General features: G+C 40.5%; 1 pseudogene; it reads right to left on the bottom strand.

Moving 5' to 3' along the window:
- Positions 1–2,129: 2,129 nt before the first annotated feature.
- On the bottom strand, positions 2,130–13,249 carry LOC102960405 (annotated as a pseudogene).
- Positions 13,250–13,973: the final 724 nt, after the last annotated feature.

Raw genomic sequence — 13,973 nt, 5'->3', positions numbered from 1 at the left:
GGGCTCGAACTCACAAACTGGGAGATCGTGACCTGAGCTGAAGTCAGATGCTTAACCGACTGAGCCACCCAGGCGCCCGTGTTATACGTCAGTTCTATATCTCAATTTTTTTTAAAAGATAAATTTAGCAACATATATTTTTAAAAACATATTCAAGAAAGTAAACACTACAATAACACGTGATCACACAAATCATTAACAACAAACAGTCTTGTCTTAGATGAGAGTCTTCCAATTCAGTATAAATACCTAGTGCTCCTTGTAACCCTAAACATGATGCTTTAAAAAAGAACCTTAAGTTTGCTCCATTTTACTTAAACATAGTTTGCATACTTGATTAATGGACATGACGTTCTGCAGGCCTCACAATTAATCTCAAAATGTTGCTAATTTATGCACTTACCTATTTGTACCACAGTGGGACCCAGTTTCCCCTTCTCAAACATGAGCTCTGGCCCCATGAAATGCATCAGAAATAGCGGGATTCATGACTTTTAGTGCCTGACGATGACTTGGTTTAAATAGGAAAAAAAAAATATTTTTTTCCTTTGTTTCAACTTTTCAAACACCTCTTTGATTTTGGTTCATACCTAGCTAATTCTTTCACTCTATTAATTCCAGCATTTAAGAAAGGGAGCAAACAGTTTAGTTCATGGAGCTCAGGTGGTAACGTCAAATAACACTCCCAGGCTCCTTGTCCTCAGTTGGCCACCCTGATGCGCAAGACAGTCTCTTAGGGGTCTCACATCCTTCTAGAGGCAATGACATACTCCACACCCCTAAGGGAGTCTTCTTGCTGTCTTAAAGTTTGGGTTTGTTCAGATGCTATTACTGCTAAGGACAGGAGCTGAAAAAGAACTAGGAGGGGAAGAGTAATGTTAAATAAAGCGGAGTGACAGCTTTAAAGAGGAAATGAGAGACAAGGCAGGGGAACTTGAGAAAAACTCCCTGAGTTTATAACCAGTTTACATATACACCTTTGTGGTTTGCCAAGAGGTCTGGAGTGGCTGCCTGTTTAACTAGCATGGAGTCTTAGTATTGGAAACTTTGCGAGACACGGCTTAACTTTAGATCTGATGGATATTCAGAAAATCACTCAGGTATAGTAAGTCTTCACCCATCGTCACCCTGCAAAAATGCTCGTGACATGAAAACAATTCCAAGTTCACACATTTAATCCAACAACTTTGCTTGCAAGAGAAAACCTGATTTGGTGAATTTAGGTTCAAGTTCAATGCTGTCTGTACCTAAGCCTCACAACCACTGAAAGGCTTGAAGACTTTTTTACATTATCAAGTAACACTTAAACTGAAATAAAAAATTTCCACTTAAATCACTGTTGGTTCACGTGTTTCTAAAAGGAAAACACAAAACTTACATAATGTCAAATTATACAAGAGCTGGTAAGCAGCTCAAGAAAGCAGAAAAGCTTTTCAAAGAGCTGGATTTGACACCTGTGCTAGTCACCTGGAAACTTCCAAACAGGCCTGAGAGACCTCTGAATCAATTTCCACAACAAAAAAGTACTAATTTTCTTCCAGAAGTTTCTGCAAAGTATCACGATGCCTAATTTTTCCAAACAAAGTACCCCAGTTACATGCTGCTTGAGCTAGGTTCTGTCCTACTAAGGTAGCCCTGCCAGTTAAATAGGATGGCTTTTATTTACATGACTATTTACCTGAAGAAATGCCTCTCTTCCCGTACTAAGTGCTCAGAGTATTACAAAACACAGCTGATTTCTTTCTTCAGTATCCAGTTAATCAGGATTAAATACACACATACACACACGCTTTGGTGTTCTGCACAGACAAGAAAACATATTACCCAATGTCTTCAGCTCAGCAGAGGCAGTGCAAGATTTCATCACTGTCCCTGACTTCTATTATTTAAAAGGAGGCTCCAGAAGGCTCAGTAAAAACCTCCACTACTATTCACAGGTGCCAAGAAATGGTCAGAGATAAAATTCATAGTACTGAACTTCATTCTACATAATAAGGCACTGATTTCACTTATAATTAGCAATTCTGCATATGGTGATTTTAGATTTGAAGAGACAATGACGGTGTTTACCAGACATTTTACCAGACATAGTTTTGGTTTAAGTTTTATTTATATGTTTTTTCTTGCAATAAAATATACACACCATAAAATGTACTATTTTAACCATTTTAAGTAATTCATGGCATTAAGTACAATCACAATGCTGTGCAACCATCGTCATAACAGATATAATTTCGTGTAATGTGCGTAGCACATATTTCAAACCTATGGTTATACAAATTTCTTAAGCAATGCACTTGTATAACTTGTATAAAAATCATAAATTGGAGCAATACATATATGTAATTATAGTCAGCTTGATGCCTTGATTTTGAAATTGTTTACAACTTCTTCAGTTTTATGCTATGCAGTAAAATTCTCAACTTGTAAACTCAAAATCTTCTGTTATCTTCTCAATAAAATTAGCAGTACCACTTACAGAATATGAATTTCAGAACATGCTTTTCCACATTCATCCAATTGGTGTGTTTTTTTTCTCATTATCAATTCTTTGCTGCTTTATTAAAAGGCTAACTGCACGTTCTCCCACATTCACAAAGCTCCCATGTGTTTATGAGTTCTTTGATGGACAGTGAGATGTGTCTTCCGGTTAAAACATCTCCCACATGCGCCACATTTGTTTTGTTGCTCTGCTGTAGGAGTTAAGTAATGTTTAAGGAGATGTGACTTCTTGATGAGGGCTTTTCCACAGTTCGTACGCCCGTGGGGTCTCTCGCCTGTATGAATCCTCTGATGCGTGACAAGCACTGAGGCTTTGCCACATTCTCTACATCTGTAGGACTTCTCTCCTATAGGAAATCTAGAACGTTTATAAAGGGATAAACTGTACTCAAAGGTTTTCTCGCATTCCTTACATTCAAACGAGTTCTCGAGTGCATGAGATTTCACATGTTGGGTAAAGGAGGAGTTGTGAGTGAACAACTTCCCGCACGGATGGCATTCATAAGACTTCTCTCTAGTGTGAAGTCTCTGGGGGACCGACCACCAGTTGTGCTTCGTGCACAAATGCTTTCCCACAGTCACTGCACGCAAAGGATCTCTCTCCACTATGAATTTTTTGATGGGCTATAAGGTGTCCCTTACTGTTAAAGGCTTTCCCACAGTCATTGAATTCAAAGGGTTTTTTTCTCTTGTATGCTTTTTTTCATGTCTAACAAGATGAGACCTCTTTTGGAAGGCTTTCCCACATTCAGTGCAGCCAAAGCTTTTTTTCCTTCTGTGCTTTTCTCTCATGTCTAATAAGACAAAACTTGTTTTTGAAGGCTTTTCCACAGTCCTTGTATTCATAAGAATTTTTTCCGGTATAACTTTTATTATAACTAAGCCAGTGTGAATTGGGTTGCAGACTCTTTCCATTTGATTCACATTTATGTTGTGTTTGTCCTGAAGAAATACATTTTATACTCAGGTTACAATTTTGGACTCTCTTCACGGTCAGTGTTTCCTTGAAGGTGAACATATCTTGATTCAAAAAATTGTCTTTCCTTCCCTCCTGTCTCTCTAGTGCATCATCAAGTAAGCAGATAACTTCTAAAAAGGTATAAAATTAAACATTCCCAGTTACTCTTTCCAATCTCATGTTAGGAAAAGAAAAATTTTAAAGTCTATAATATCAACAAGGATGCCTATTCTGATCACTTCTATTCAACATAGTCCTAAAGCCCTAGCTAGACCAATTAGGTAAGAAAAAGAAATAAAGGCACCCAAACTGGAAAGGGAGGCATAAAGTATCTCTGTTCACAGATGACATGATCTTATATGTAGAAAACCCTAAAGAACACACACACACACACACACACACACACACACACACACACACACACCTATTTAGAACTAATACACAAATTTGGCAAAGTTGCAGGATGCAAAGTCAATATACAAAAATCAGTTGTGTTTCCATACACTAAAACAAATAATCCAAAAAGGAAATTGAGAAAACGATCCTATAACAGCATCAGAAAGAATTAATTAGGAATAAACTTAACCAAGGAAGTGAAAGACTTGTATATGGACAACTACAAAATACTGCTGAAACTAAAGACAAGTAAACTGACTTCACAGACTAGAAGACTTAATATTGTTAAAAATGTCCATACTTCCCGAAGCAATCTACAGATTCAATACAATTCCAGGGGTATTTTTTGCAGAAATACAAAAAAACAATTCTAGAATTCATATGGAACCACAAAGGACTCAAATCGTTAAAACATTCTTAAGAAAGGGAACAAAGCAGGAGACTTCATACTTCCTGACTTGAAACCATACTTCAAAATTACATTAATCAAAATAGTATAGTACTGGCATAAAGACAGGCAGGCACCTAGACCAATGGAACAGAAGAGAGAGCCCAGAAACAAACGCATGCATATATGGTCTTCAACAAGGGAGCCAAGACTACACAATGGGGAAAGGATGGTCTCTTCAACAAAGAGCGCTAGGAAAACCAGATATCCACATGTAAAAGAGTGAAATTGGACCCTAATCTTACACCACACACAAAAATCAACTCAAAATGTATTAGAGACTTAAATGTGAGACCTGAAACTGTAAAACTCCTAGAAGAAAACACAGGGGGAAAGCTTTGTAAGGTTGGTCTTGGCAAGAGTTGTTGAATGACTCCAAAAGCATTGGCAACAAAAGCAAACAGACAACTGGAACCACATCAAATCCAAAGGCTTCTGTGCAGCAAAGGAGACAACCAACAAAGTGAAAAGGCGACCTACAGAATGGGAGAAAAAAATGTTTAAAAAACACTTGCCAGGTAAGAGGTTAATATCTCAAATCTGTAAGGAACCCCCACAACTCAATAGCAAAAAATGGGCAAAGGACGTTAATAGACCTGTCTCCAAAGAAGACATACAAATAAATGGTCAACAAGTACATGAAAAGATGCTCAACATCATTAATCATCAGGGAAATGCAAGTCAAAACCACAATAAGAGAACACCTCACATCTGTTAGGATGTCTATTATAAACAACAACAACAACAGAAAATAACCAGTATTGGCACAAACACATGGAGATAATGGGACCTTGTGCACTGTTTGTGGGAATGTAAAATGGTACAACCACTGTGGGAAACACTATGGAGTTTCCTCAAAATACCAAAAAGGGAACCAACATATGATCCAGAAATCCCACTTTTGGACATTTATCAAAACAAGTGAAAACAGGATTTCTAGAGATGTTTACACTCCCGTGTTCACTGCAGCATTGTTCACAATAGCCAAGAGTTAGAAACAATCTAATGTCAATTAAAAGGTAAAGTGATATGGGGCGCCTGGGTGGCTCAGTAGGTTAAGCGGCTGACTTCGGCTCAGGTGATGATCTATCTCATAGTTTGTGGGTTTGAGCCCTGCGTCGGACTCTGTGCTGACAGCTCAGAGCCTGGAGCCTGCTTCACATTCTGTGTCTCCCTCACTCTCTGTCCCTCCCTGTCTCGCGCTCTGTCTCTCTCTCTCTCAAAAGTGAATAAACATTAAAACAAAATTTTTTTTAAAGGTAAAGGGATAAAGAAAATGTAGTATCTACATACATACTATTTAAAAAAAGAAGGAAATTGTATCATAAGCTACAACATGGATGAACCCTGAGGGCATTAGGCCAAGTGAAATAAACCAGTCACAGAAGGATAAATACTGCAAGATTCCACTCATATGAGGAATTTAAAATAGTCAAACACGTAGATATAGAAGGTAGAACGGTGGTTGCCAGGGGCTGGGAGGGGTGGGGAGATGGGGAGTTGTCATTCAGGAGGTACAAAGTTTCAGTCACGCAAGATGAAAAGGCTCTAGAGATCTGCTGTTCAACGATGTGCGAACAGTTAACAAAATTGTACTGTACACATAAAAATCTGTCCAGAGGGTAGATCTCATATTCTGTGTTTTTTTTACCACACACACACACAAATCTCTCTTGGAGTCTACTTCCCCATTCTGGACAGCAAAACAAAAGAAATTTGTATTTGCCCTGCCCCTGGGCTTTAAGAACAAATTGCTGAAATGGGGTCTTGTGGAAAACAATAATGACAAATAGCTTTTCTTTTTTTTTTTTTTTTAATTTTTTATTTTTTTAACGTTTATTTATTTTTGAGACAGAGAGAGAGCATGAACGGGGGAGGGGCAGAGAGAGAGGGAGACACAGAATCGGAAGCAGGCTCCAGGCTCTGAGCCATCAGCCCAGAGCCCGATGCGGGGCTCGAACTCGCGGACCGCGAGATCGTGACCTGAGCCGAAGTCGGACGCCCAACCGACTGAGCCACCCAGGCGCCCCGACAAATAGCTTTTTCTATTTATAAACAAGACTTTCCAACCTGTGGAAGGCGGTGAAACGGGAACAAGGTAAAGTTATAATGACAAAGGATGATGTTAGAAAGCACTCTTAACAAGGACACAAAGTTTTGAGCTCTGAGAACAGAAGAGCCATGTCAGAGAAATGAAAGGGTAATCAGAGGAGCAAGGCATAAAAGTAGCATGGGGAAATGAGAAGATGTGGATTGGTTTGGAGAAGCTTAATAAGAGTCAAGGCCAACAACATCTAAAAACTAGATTATCCTGGGGGCCCCTGGGTGACTCAGTCGGTTAAGCGACTGACTTCAGCTCAGGTCATGATCTCGCAGTTCGTGAGTTTGAACCCTGTGTCTGGCTCTTATGCTGACAGCTCAGAGCCTGGAGCCTGCTTTGGATTCTGTGTCTCCCTCTTTGCCCCTCCGCCATGCTCTCTCTCTCTTTCTCTTTGTCACTAATAAATAAACATTACATTAAAAGAAACAAGATAATCCTGTTAGGATCTTCCTAATTTCCTTCATACAACTCTCTTTCTCCTTCCCCTGCACACAACCACCAAATGACTATGAAACCATTAACTCCCTTTTATCCGTAAGCACACTCCTATATCCTCTCAAATCATCCAAATCATGGCTGAGGCCTCTGTGTATAAAACTGTCCAACTCCACTTCCAGCTAGGATTCAGCCCCCAAAGCCTGCATATACCCAGGAACACAGGGAGGGGCCCAGAGGAACATTTGAGAGACCAGCCATAAATTTTTGTTTGCGTGTATCATCAGCTATTTCTACCACTTTTCATGACTTTGTCCTGAAAATTAACTGCTTTTTACAACCTCTTTCAATTTCCTAGATACAACACTCTCCAGAACCCTGCTTTGCCCATGACACCACACCCTTCAACTCAAAGTTTCCATTTTGGTTTCCACACTTATGATTTCTATTAACTTTGGGGACCTGAAACACAAGGCTTCTAGTTTATAGCAACATTTGCCTTTATATATTTTGAGGTCAAGGTCAATTCTGATGGTTACCATGAAGTCAATGTAACCTTGTCCGATGTAACAAAATCAATGCCAAGCTCAAATCCCTACAAGGCTAAGTCAGCTGATAATAATACTGTTAGGGAAATGGGGAGAAGATGGTTCTTCACTATTTCTGAGATTTGATTCCCTTCCATCAAGATTAGTGCAACACTCTACACTCTCACCTCATTCCTTGTTTCTGAAAACCACACAATCTGACTACACTGTAAGAGCCAGATACACAGAAAATATCTGCGATCACGTTTAGGAAGGAAGAAGAATGAGGATTTGGGGAATTAAGAGAACAAAGCAAGGACCTACATAAAACAGGCAGCGTAGGAGCCCGGGCAGAGAGGAGAGGAGGGAGGTGGAAGCATAAACACACATCCTCTGTTTATGCTTCATCTCAAAGGGCATCAAGAGTCTGTGACCACTGACATTCAGGGCCAAACTCCGTAATGCTTTAGAATGTCCACACGTCCCACAGGAAGGGCACTATGAGTACATGCTCAGTTACAGTGAAGAGTTAGTTACCACCCACTGTCCTTACCCACTGCGGTGAGGTTTCTAAAGTTCTCCAGCATCACATCCCAATACAACGTTCTCTGATCACAGTCTAGCAGCTGCCACTCTTCTGGGGTGAAGTCCACAGCCACATCCTGGAATGTCACCGATCCCTGTAACGGCACATTTGTCTTTTACCTGTAGTGGGTACCGCTGGGGGAAGTGGAGGGGATTCAGAGCAGTTGCTCTGATTATGTTCATTGTTCTCAGTCTGCAATAAGTTATACAGGGTAACTAAAAACTACTATGTACTAGACTCAGAATTAAAATTTGTGAGAGAACAAAATCATATTCGAATTGCCCCACTACATACACATACACACACATGTATATACACACACACATATATATACATTCATATATAATGGGGAGGTACAGAGGAAGAGAAGGAAAAAGAGAAAATATTAAGTTCACTGAGCATGGCCTTGGCCTCATGTATGTTTAGATAAAAAGGACACCAAAAATGGTCATATGAAAACCCCTACCGCATTTATAACAAATCTCCTACATAATAAACACTTATCAAATTTTTTCTTTCATAGTACATGCGAGGCAAACCTTATCTATGGAATTGTTATGCCTTATTCTCTAGGACAAGGCCAATAATTCATTGATTGGCTATGTTTTTTCTGACTGATTAATCACACATTTGCATTCAACATTAGTGTGCAGACCCTATGACCTTCATATCAGCTTTCTAAGTGTGTGTTCAATTTAAATTTCTATCTATATTTTTCCTGTTTCTTATATATTTATACTTTCCCATTGCAGTATATGGATTCTTGTAAGTCACTGCAAATTCACTAGGAAACAAAGTGAAATTTGAATGAATAAATGGATGAACAGGTGGACGGATGGATAAGTGTCTTGCCTAGAAATTGGTCATTTTCTGATGCTCATGGGAAAGGACGCAGATCTATGAAAACAAGACTAGGGGGATTTCTCTGCTTTTCCAGCCTAGAAATAAGTACAGTACTCATATGCCTGCTAGAATAGGCTACTGAAGAATGAAATGAATGATTATTCAAACAAGTAACACAAGTCCACATTCTGGAAGCACCAACTTGTCCACTTTTTTTTTTTAATTTTTTAATGTTTATTTATTTTTGAGACAATGCGAGAGACAGAGTGCAAGCAGTGGAGGGGCAGACAGAGGGAGACACAGAATCCGAAGCAGGCTCCAGGCTCTGAGTTGTCAGCCCAGAGCCCGACGCAGGGCTCAAACTCACGAGTCGTGAGACCATGACCTGAGCCGAAGTCGGACGCTTAACTGACTGAGCCACTCAGGCGCCCCACCAACTTGTCCACTTTTAATTCTGCTATGATCATAGGAAAGTTGGACAAGGATGTGCTCTCTTGGGTAGATGTATACATTTCTTCCCATTGATATATTCCAACTTATTGTTAATTTCTTATCTAAGGATTTCTTTTCACCCAGAAATTTATCCTAAAGAAATAAAAACAGATGGATACAAAGATTAAAGTTTGGTCTCTGGAGCCAGGCAGCCTGGGTTCAAATTCAGCTACTCCTCTTACTAGCAGTGTGACCCTGATAGAGTTACCTTAACCACTCTGTAACTCACTTCTCTTATCTGCAAAATGCTGGTAATAATAATACACGTCATAGGATTTTTATGATGATTAGCTAAGTTAATACATGTAAAGCATTAAGAACAATATATGGCACATGGTAAGCACTCAATAAAATTGTAATTATTTTTAAAAATAAAAAAGGCAAGGAGAGATAAAAAGTAATGTTTTCGCATCATTGCTTACAATATGAAAACACTGACAACAGCTTAAATGTCCGTTAATATGGTGTTGATTTTTCTAAAAATGCTATAGAAAGATATTGTTATGGAAAGAGGTTCCATTTATATTTGTAGGTGAAAAAAGTACATTAAAGTACATAATATGATCCTTCCCTGTGTTTTTTTTTTAAATATGCACCCAGAGACACACAATCTTGACGGTCCTATATCAAAATGTAAATAATTATTATTTATGGTTGTAAAGACAGCAGGATCATAACTTTTCTACTTGTACTTTCTAAATTTTTTATGAAGCATTACTTTTTCAGATACACGTACATATATACACATACACATAAGAAATAGATATACATATACTATTTACAAATATACACATAAACTTTAAGCCAAGGTCTATAAGTCCCTACACCATTTTGGTTCCACCTCTTCTAATCTCATCTACTTTAAAAAAATTAATTAGGGGCGCCTGGGTAGCTCAGTCGGTTGGGTGTCCGACTTCGGCTCAGGTCATGATCTCGCGGTCCGTGAGTTCGAGCCCCGCATCGGGCTCTGTGCTGACAGCTCAGAGCCTGGAGCCTGCTTCCGATTCTGTGTCTCCCTCTCTCTCTGCCCCTCCCCCGTTCATGCTCTGTCTCTCTCTGTCTCAAAAATAAATTAAAAAAAAAAAAGTTAAAAAAAAAATTTAAAAAAAAAATTAATTAATTTTTTATTTTAGAGAGAGAGTGAGTGAGCAAGCCTGGGAGAGGGGCAGAGAGAGAATCTTAAGCAGGCTCCACACTCAGCGTGGAGCCCGACGCAGGGCTCGATCCACAACCCTGGGATCATGACCTGAGCAGAAATCAAGAGTCAGATGCTCAACCAACTAAGCCATCCAGGTGCCCCTAATCTCTTTTACTTTAATCTTTCAATCACTCTCTGACAGCTCATCCTATCAGACTTTACGTTTTCTTGCTGTTCCTCCAAAATACCAAGGTTGATTACTCACGATCTCTGTACATTTCTTCTACTTGGACTGTTCTTTCCCTGGAAAAACTCGGATACTGCACAGCTCACTCTCTAAATTCTTAAATTATTATTTTTTTTAATGTTTTTTTTTAATTTTTTTTTAACGTTTATTTATTTTTGAGACAGAGAGAGACAGAGCACGAACGGGGGAGGGTCAGAGAGAGGGAGACACAGAATCTGAAACAGGCTCCAGGCTCCGAGCTGTCAGCACAGAGCCCGATGTGGGGCTCGAACTCACGGACCGCGAGATCATGACCTGAGCCAAAGTCGGCCGCTTAACTGACTGAGCCACCCAGGCGCCCCAAATTATTTATTTTTTAATGTTTACTGTAGTGTGTTGTTTTGAGAGACAGAGTATGAGTGGGGGAGGGGCAGAGAGACACAGAATCCGAAGCAGGCTCCAGGCTCTGAGCTGTCAGCACAGAGCTCGACGCTGGGCTCGAACTTGTGAACTGTGAGATCATGACCTGAGCCAAAGTCAGATGCTTGAACTGCGAGATCATGACCTGGGCCGAAGTCAGATGCTTAACCGACTGAGCCACTTAGCATCCCTCACTCTCTAAATTCTTTTAGGTCCCTGCCTACATGTCACTTAGCAGTGAAGCTTTTCTTGACCCCCTCATATAAAACAGCTTCTCTCACTGTCACCATCAGGCCATACACCCTTACTCCTTTTCCTCATACCACTTGCCACCAGGTGACAGGTTATTTGGTTTTTGCTTATTTCCTTCCACGAAAAGAGACTCTGTTTTGCTCAGTGTGGACTCTGTTTTGCTCACCAAGCAACAGAACGGTGTTCGGCTCACATCAGATACTTAGCAAATGTTTGCCCAATGCATTAATGGATGAACCGCTTTTAGTGCTGGTTCTCTCCTTGCTAGGCATTTTCAAAAGAAACTTATTAAGCAACTTTGGCCCAAATGAACTGTGGGGCAGGAAAAAGTCAATGATCTGGGAATCAGAGACTGGACTGGCACCTGACTTAGCCACTAACAAGCCGTTTAGTTCCAGGCACTCAATTGCGATCTCCGGGCTAGTTTCATTCCTCCTTAAAATGAGGAAGCAGAACTAGAAGTTGCCTAAAAAATCTTCTGGCGCTACCAGTCTGTGATTACTCCGTAAACTCTTTCTGCATTTAGGCAAGGGGACAGAGGGAATCAGTACACCAAAAGGCAAATGTAACAACTCCAACAGTATGGAACCAGCCTTGAAAGAACCAGTGGACCAATAGGAAATGAAAGGGATGCACTGGTGCTAATGTGTGTTTGTGAGAGCCCAGAGAGAGAGAGAAGGAGAGAAAGAAGGACAGGCTGGGGCAGGCAGATGGGGAGGGGAGGAGAGAAGGTGTTTAGGAAAGAAACAATTTCTTCTGTAGCAGTTCTTGATTCTTCCTTCCCTTGATCATACCCTCAATTTCCTCCTGTGAGTTTCCTTCTCCTGTGGAGCCTGACCACATACACCCAACTCTCCATTTTTCTGTAATTCTCAGCTCTCTCCTCAAACACTTAGGACAACACCTCTGAAGGCACTCACTTGTAATGCCATGAGTCAAGCTCTACTCTCACCAGATAGGTGGAATGAAAGACGATTCCTGTCTCTCCTGAAATGGGATAAAAAGTCCCAGGTCAGGAGAGTCTTCCCAGGATTAATCTCTTTCTTCTTTCCTTCTTCTAGAAAAGATGGACTGGAGGACAGAGAAGCAACTGGAACCTTCACCCTGGACCCCAAGACTGTAAACTCACAATCATCTGTGGCCCTAGGTTGGCCTTGTGTAGATTTTAACCAGGGCTGCTGGAAACTGAAACAGGCAGGTACATGCAAGAAGGACCCACAGGTTCAATTACAGTCTTCCTGCAGAGACACTAAGGGTTCTCTCAAAAACAAACAAACAAACAAACAAAAAACAATGATCACAGGTCGAAATTCACTTAACATTCACTCCTCTGAAAGAATACAAACTAACTTTATTGTTTCAGAGTACTATGCTGCAAAAAGGAATGAAATTTCAGGTAAAACTGCTCTGGGTTTGAACACCATCTCCACTTACTACCAGCTGTGTGCTTTGAAGCAGGTAACTCCACATCTCTCTGTGAAATGATGAGGACACTTAACAACGCTGAGTAACCATGATAAATAAATGCACTTTGAAAAGTGTTTAACAGTGTTTGGCTCTCGATGTGTTGGCTCTCGTCTCCGCCACCTTGAGGGGGTTCACTGCAGTTTGAGAGTCAAAAGGCTCCTAGAATAAGGTGAGGGGCAGTTCAACGCCCAGGCGTGGGCTCCCTACGCAGTGCACAGCACCTACAACACGGCGACCGACGCAAACAGATCCGCCGCACCCCAGCCAGACCTGGACTCCACCCCAGGGCAGCGGGAGCCTCGTCCTTCCTCGGCTTTCTGAGTCACATGCTACCGTGCAGCGGGGTTACCTACAGTTTTTATTTCCTTTGCATGAACCAACACGCCGGTCGGTCTTTGCCCTTCAACTGTCCCCGCAGCCCTTCACGATCACTAGCAGCTCAGTACCCAAGTACGCCGAGGAACATAGACCACTTCCGGAGGGCCCTCCTGCGCGTGCGCGGGAATAACAACGCGCCGAGATTTCGCAGGGTCTTCCCGGCAAAGCCACCTGAGACTACATTTCCCACAAGGCTCGTGGAATTTATGTCGGCAAAGCCTTAGGGATTTCCCCTTCACCTGGTGGAAATCTCTAGTTTGGTGGCACTTGAGCTTCATGGAGCGCTCTGGTTATATTGAAGAGAAACGTGTATGTAATTTTGAGTTATTTATATAGAGATGACATATGGAAAATATATAGCATATCGACATGGCAAAGAGGAAACAGTAATTTATTGAAAGGAAAATGTATCATGGCCAAATGTGATTTCTTCTTTCATTTTCTTTTTAAAAACAAACTTATTTTAGCAACACAGGAATAACATAAATATGTTTTTATTTTAAATAATTTTTAAATATTAACTGTTTAATGTATTAGAGCCCTGCTAAAAAGGTTCTTTACTTTAGACAGCCTAATTATGAGTAAGTTTCAGTCTTTTTTATTACGGTCTTGCTGTAAAGTAACATTGGCAGGAGTCCAATTTCAAGTTTCACTCAGGGAAAAGACTTTATAAAAGGAAAAGAGAAGGATTACCTAATCATTTTTGGCTAGCTACAAAGAGGAGAGTGTATCTCTCAGGAATCAAGGTGGGGAAATGACTAGTTTCTAGACCAAGTCTTTTTAATTTTTAATTTTTTAACGTTT

Source organism: Panthera tigris, chromosome C1 (genome assembly GCF_018350195.1).
Source record: "Panthera tigris isolate Pti1 chromosome C1, P.tigris_Pti1_mat1.1, whole genome shotgun sequence".
NCBI lineage: Eukaryota > Metazoa > Chordata > Mammalia > Carnivora > Felidae > Panthera > Panthera tigris.
This window is presented reverse-complemented; position numbering and strand designations above follow the sequence as displayed.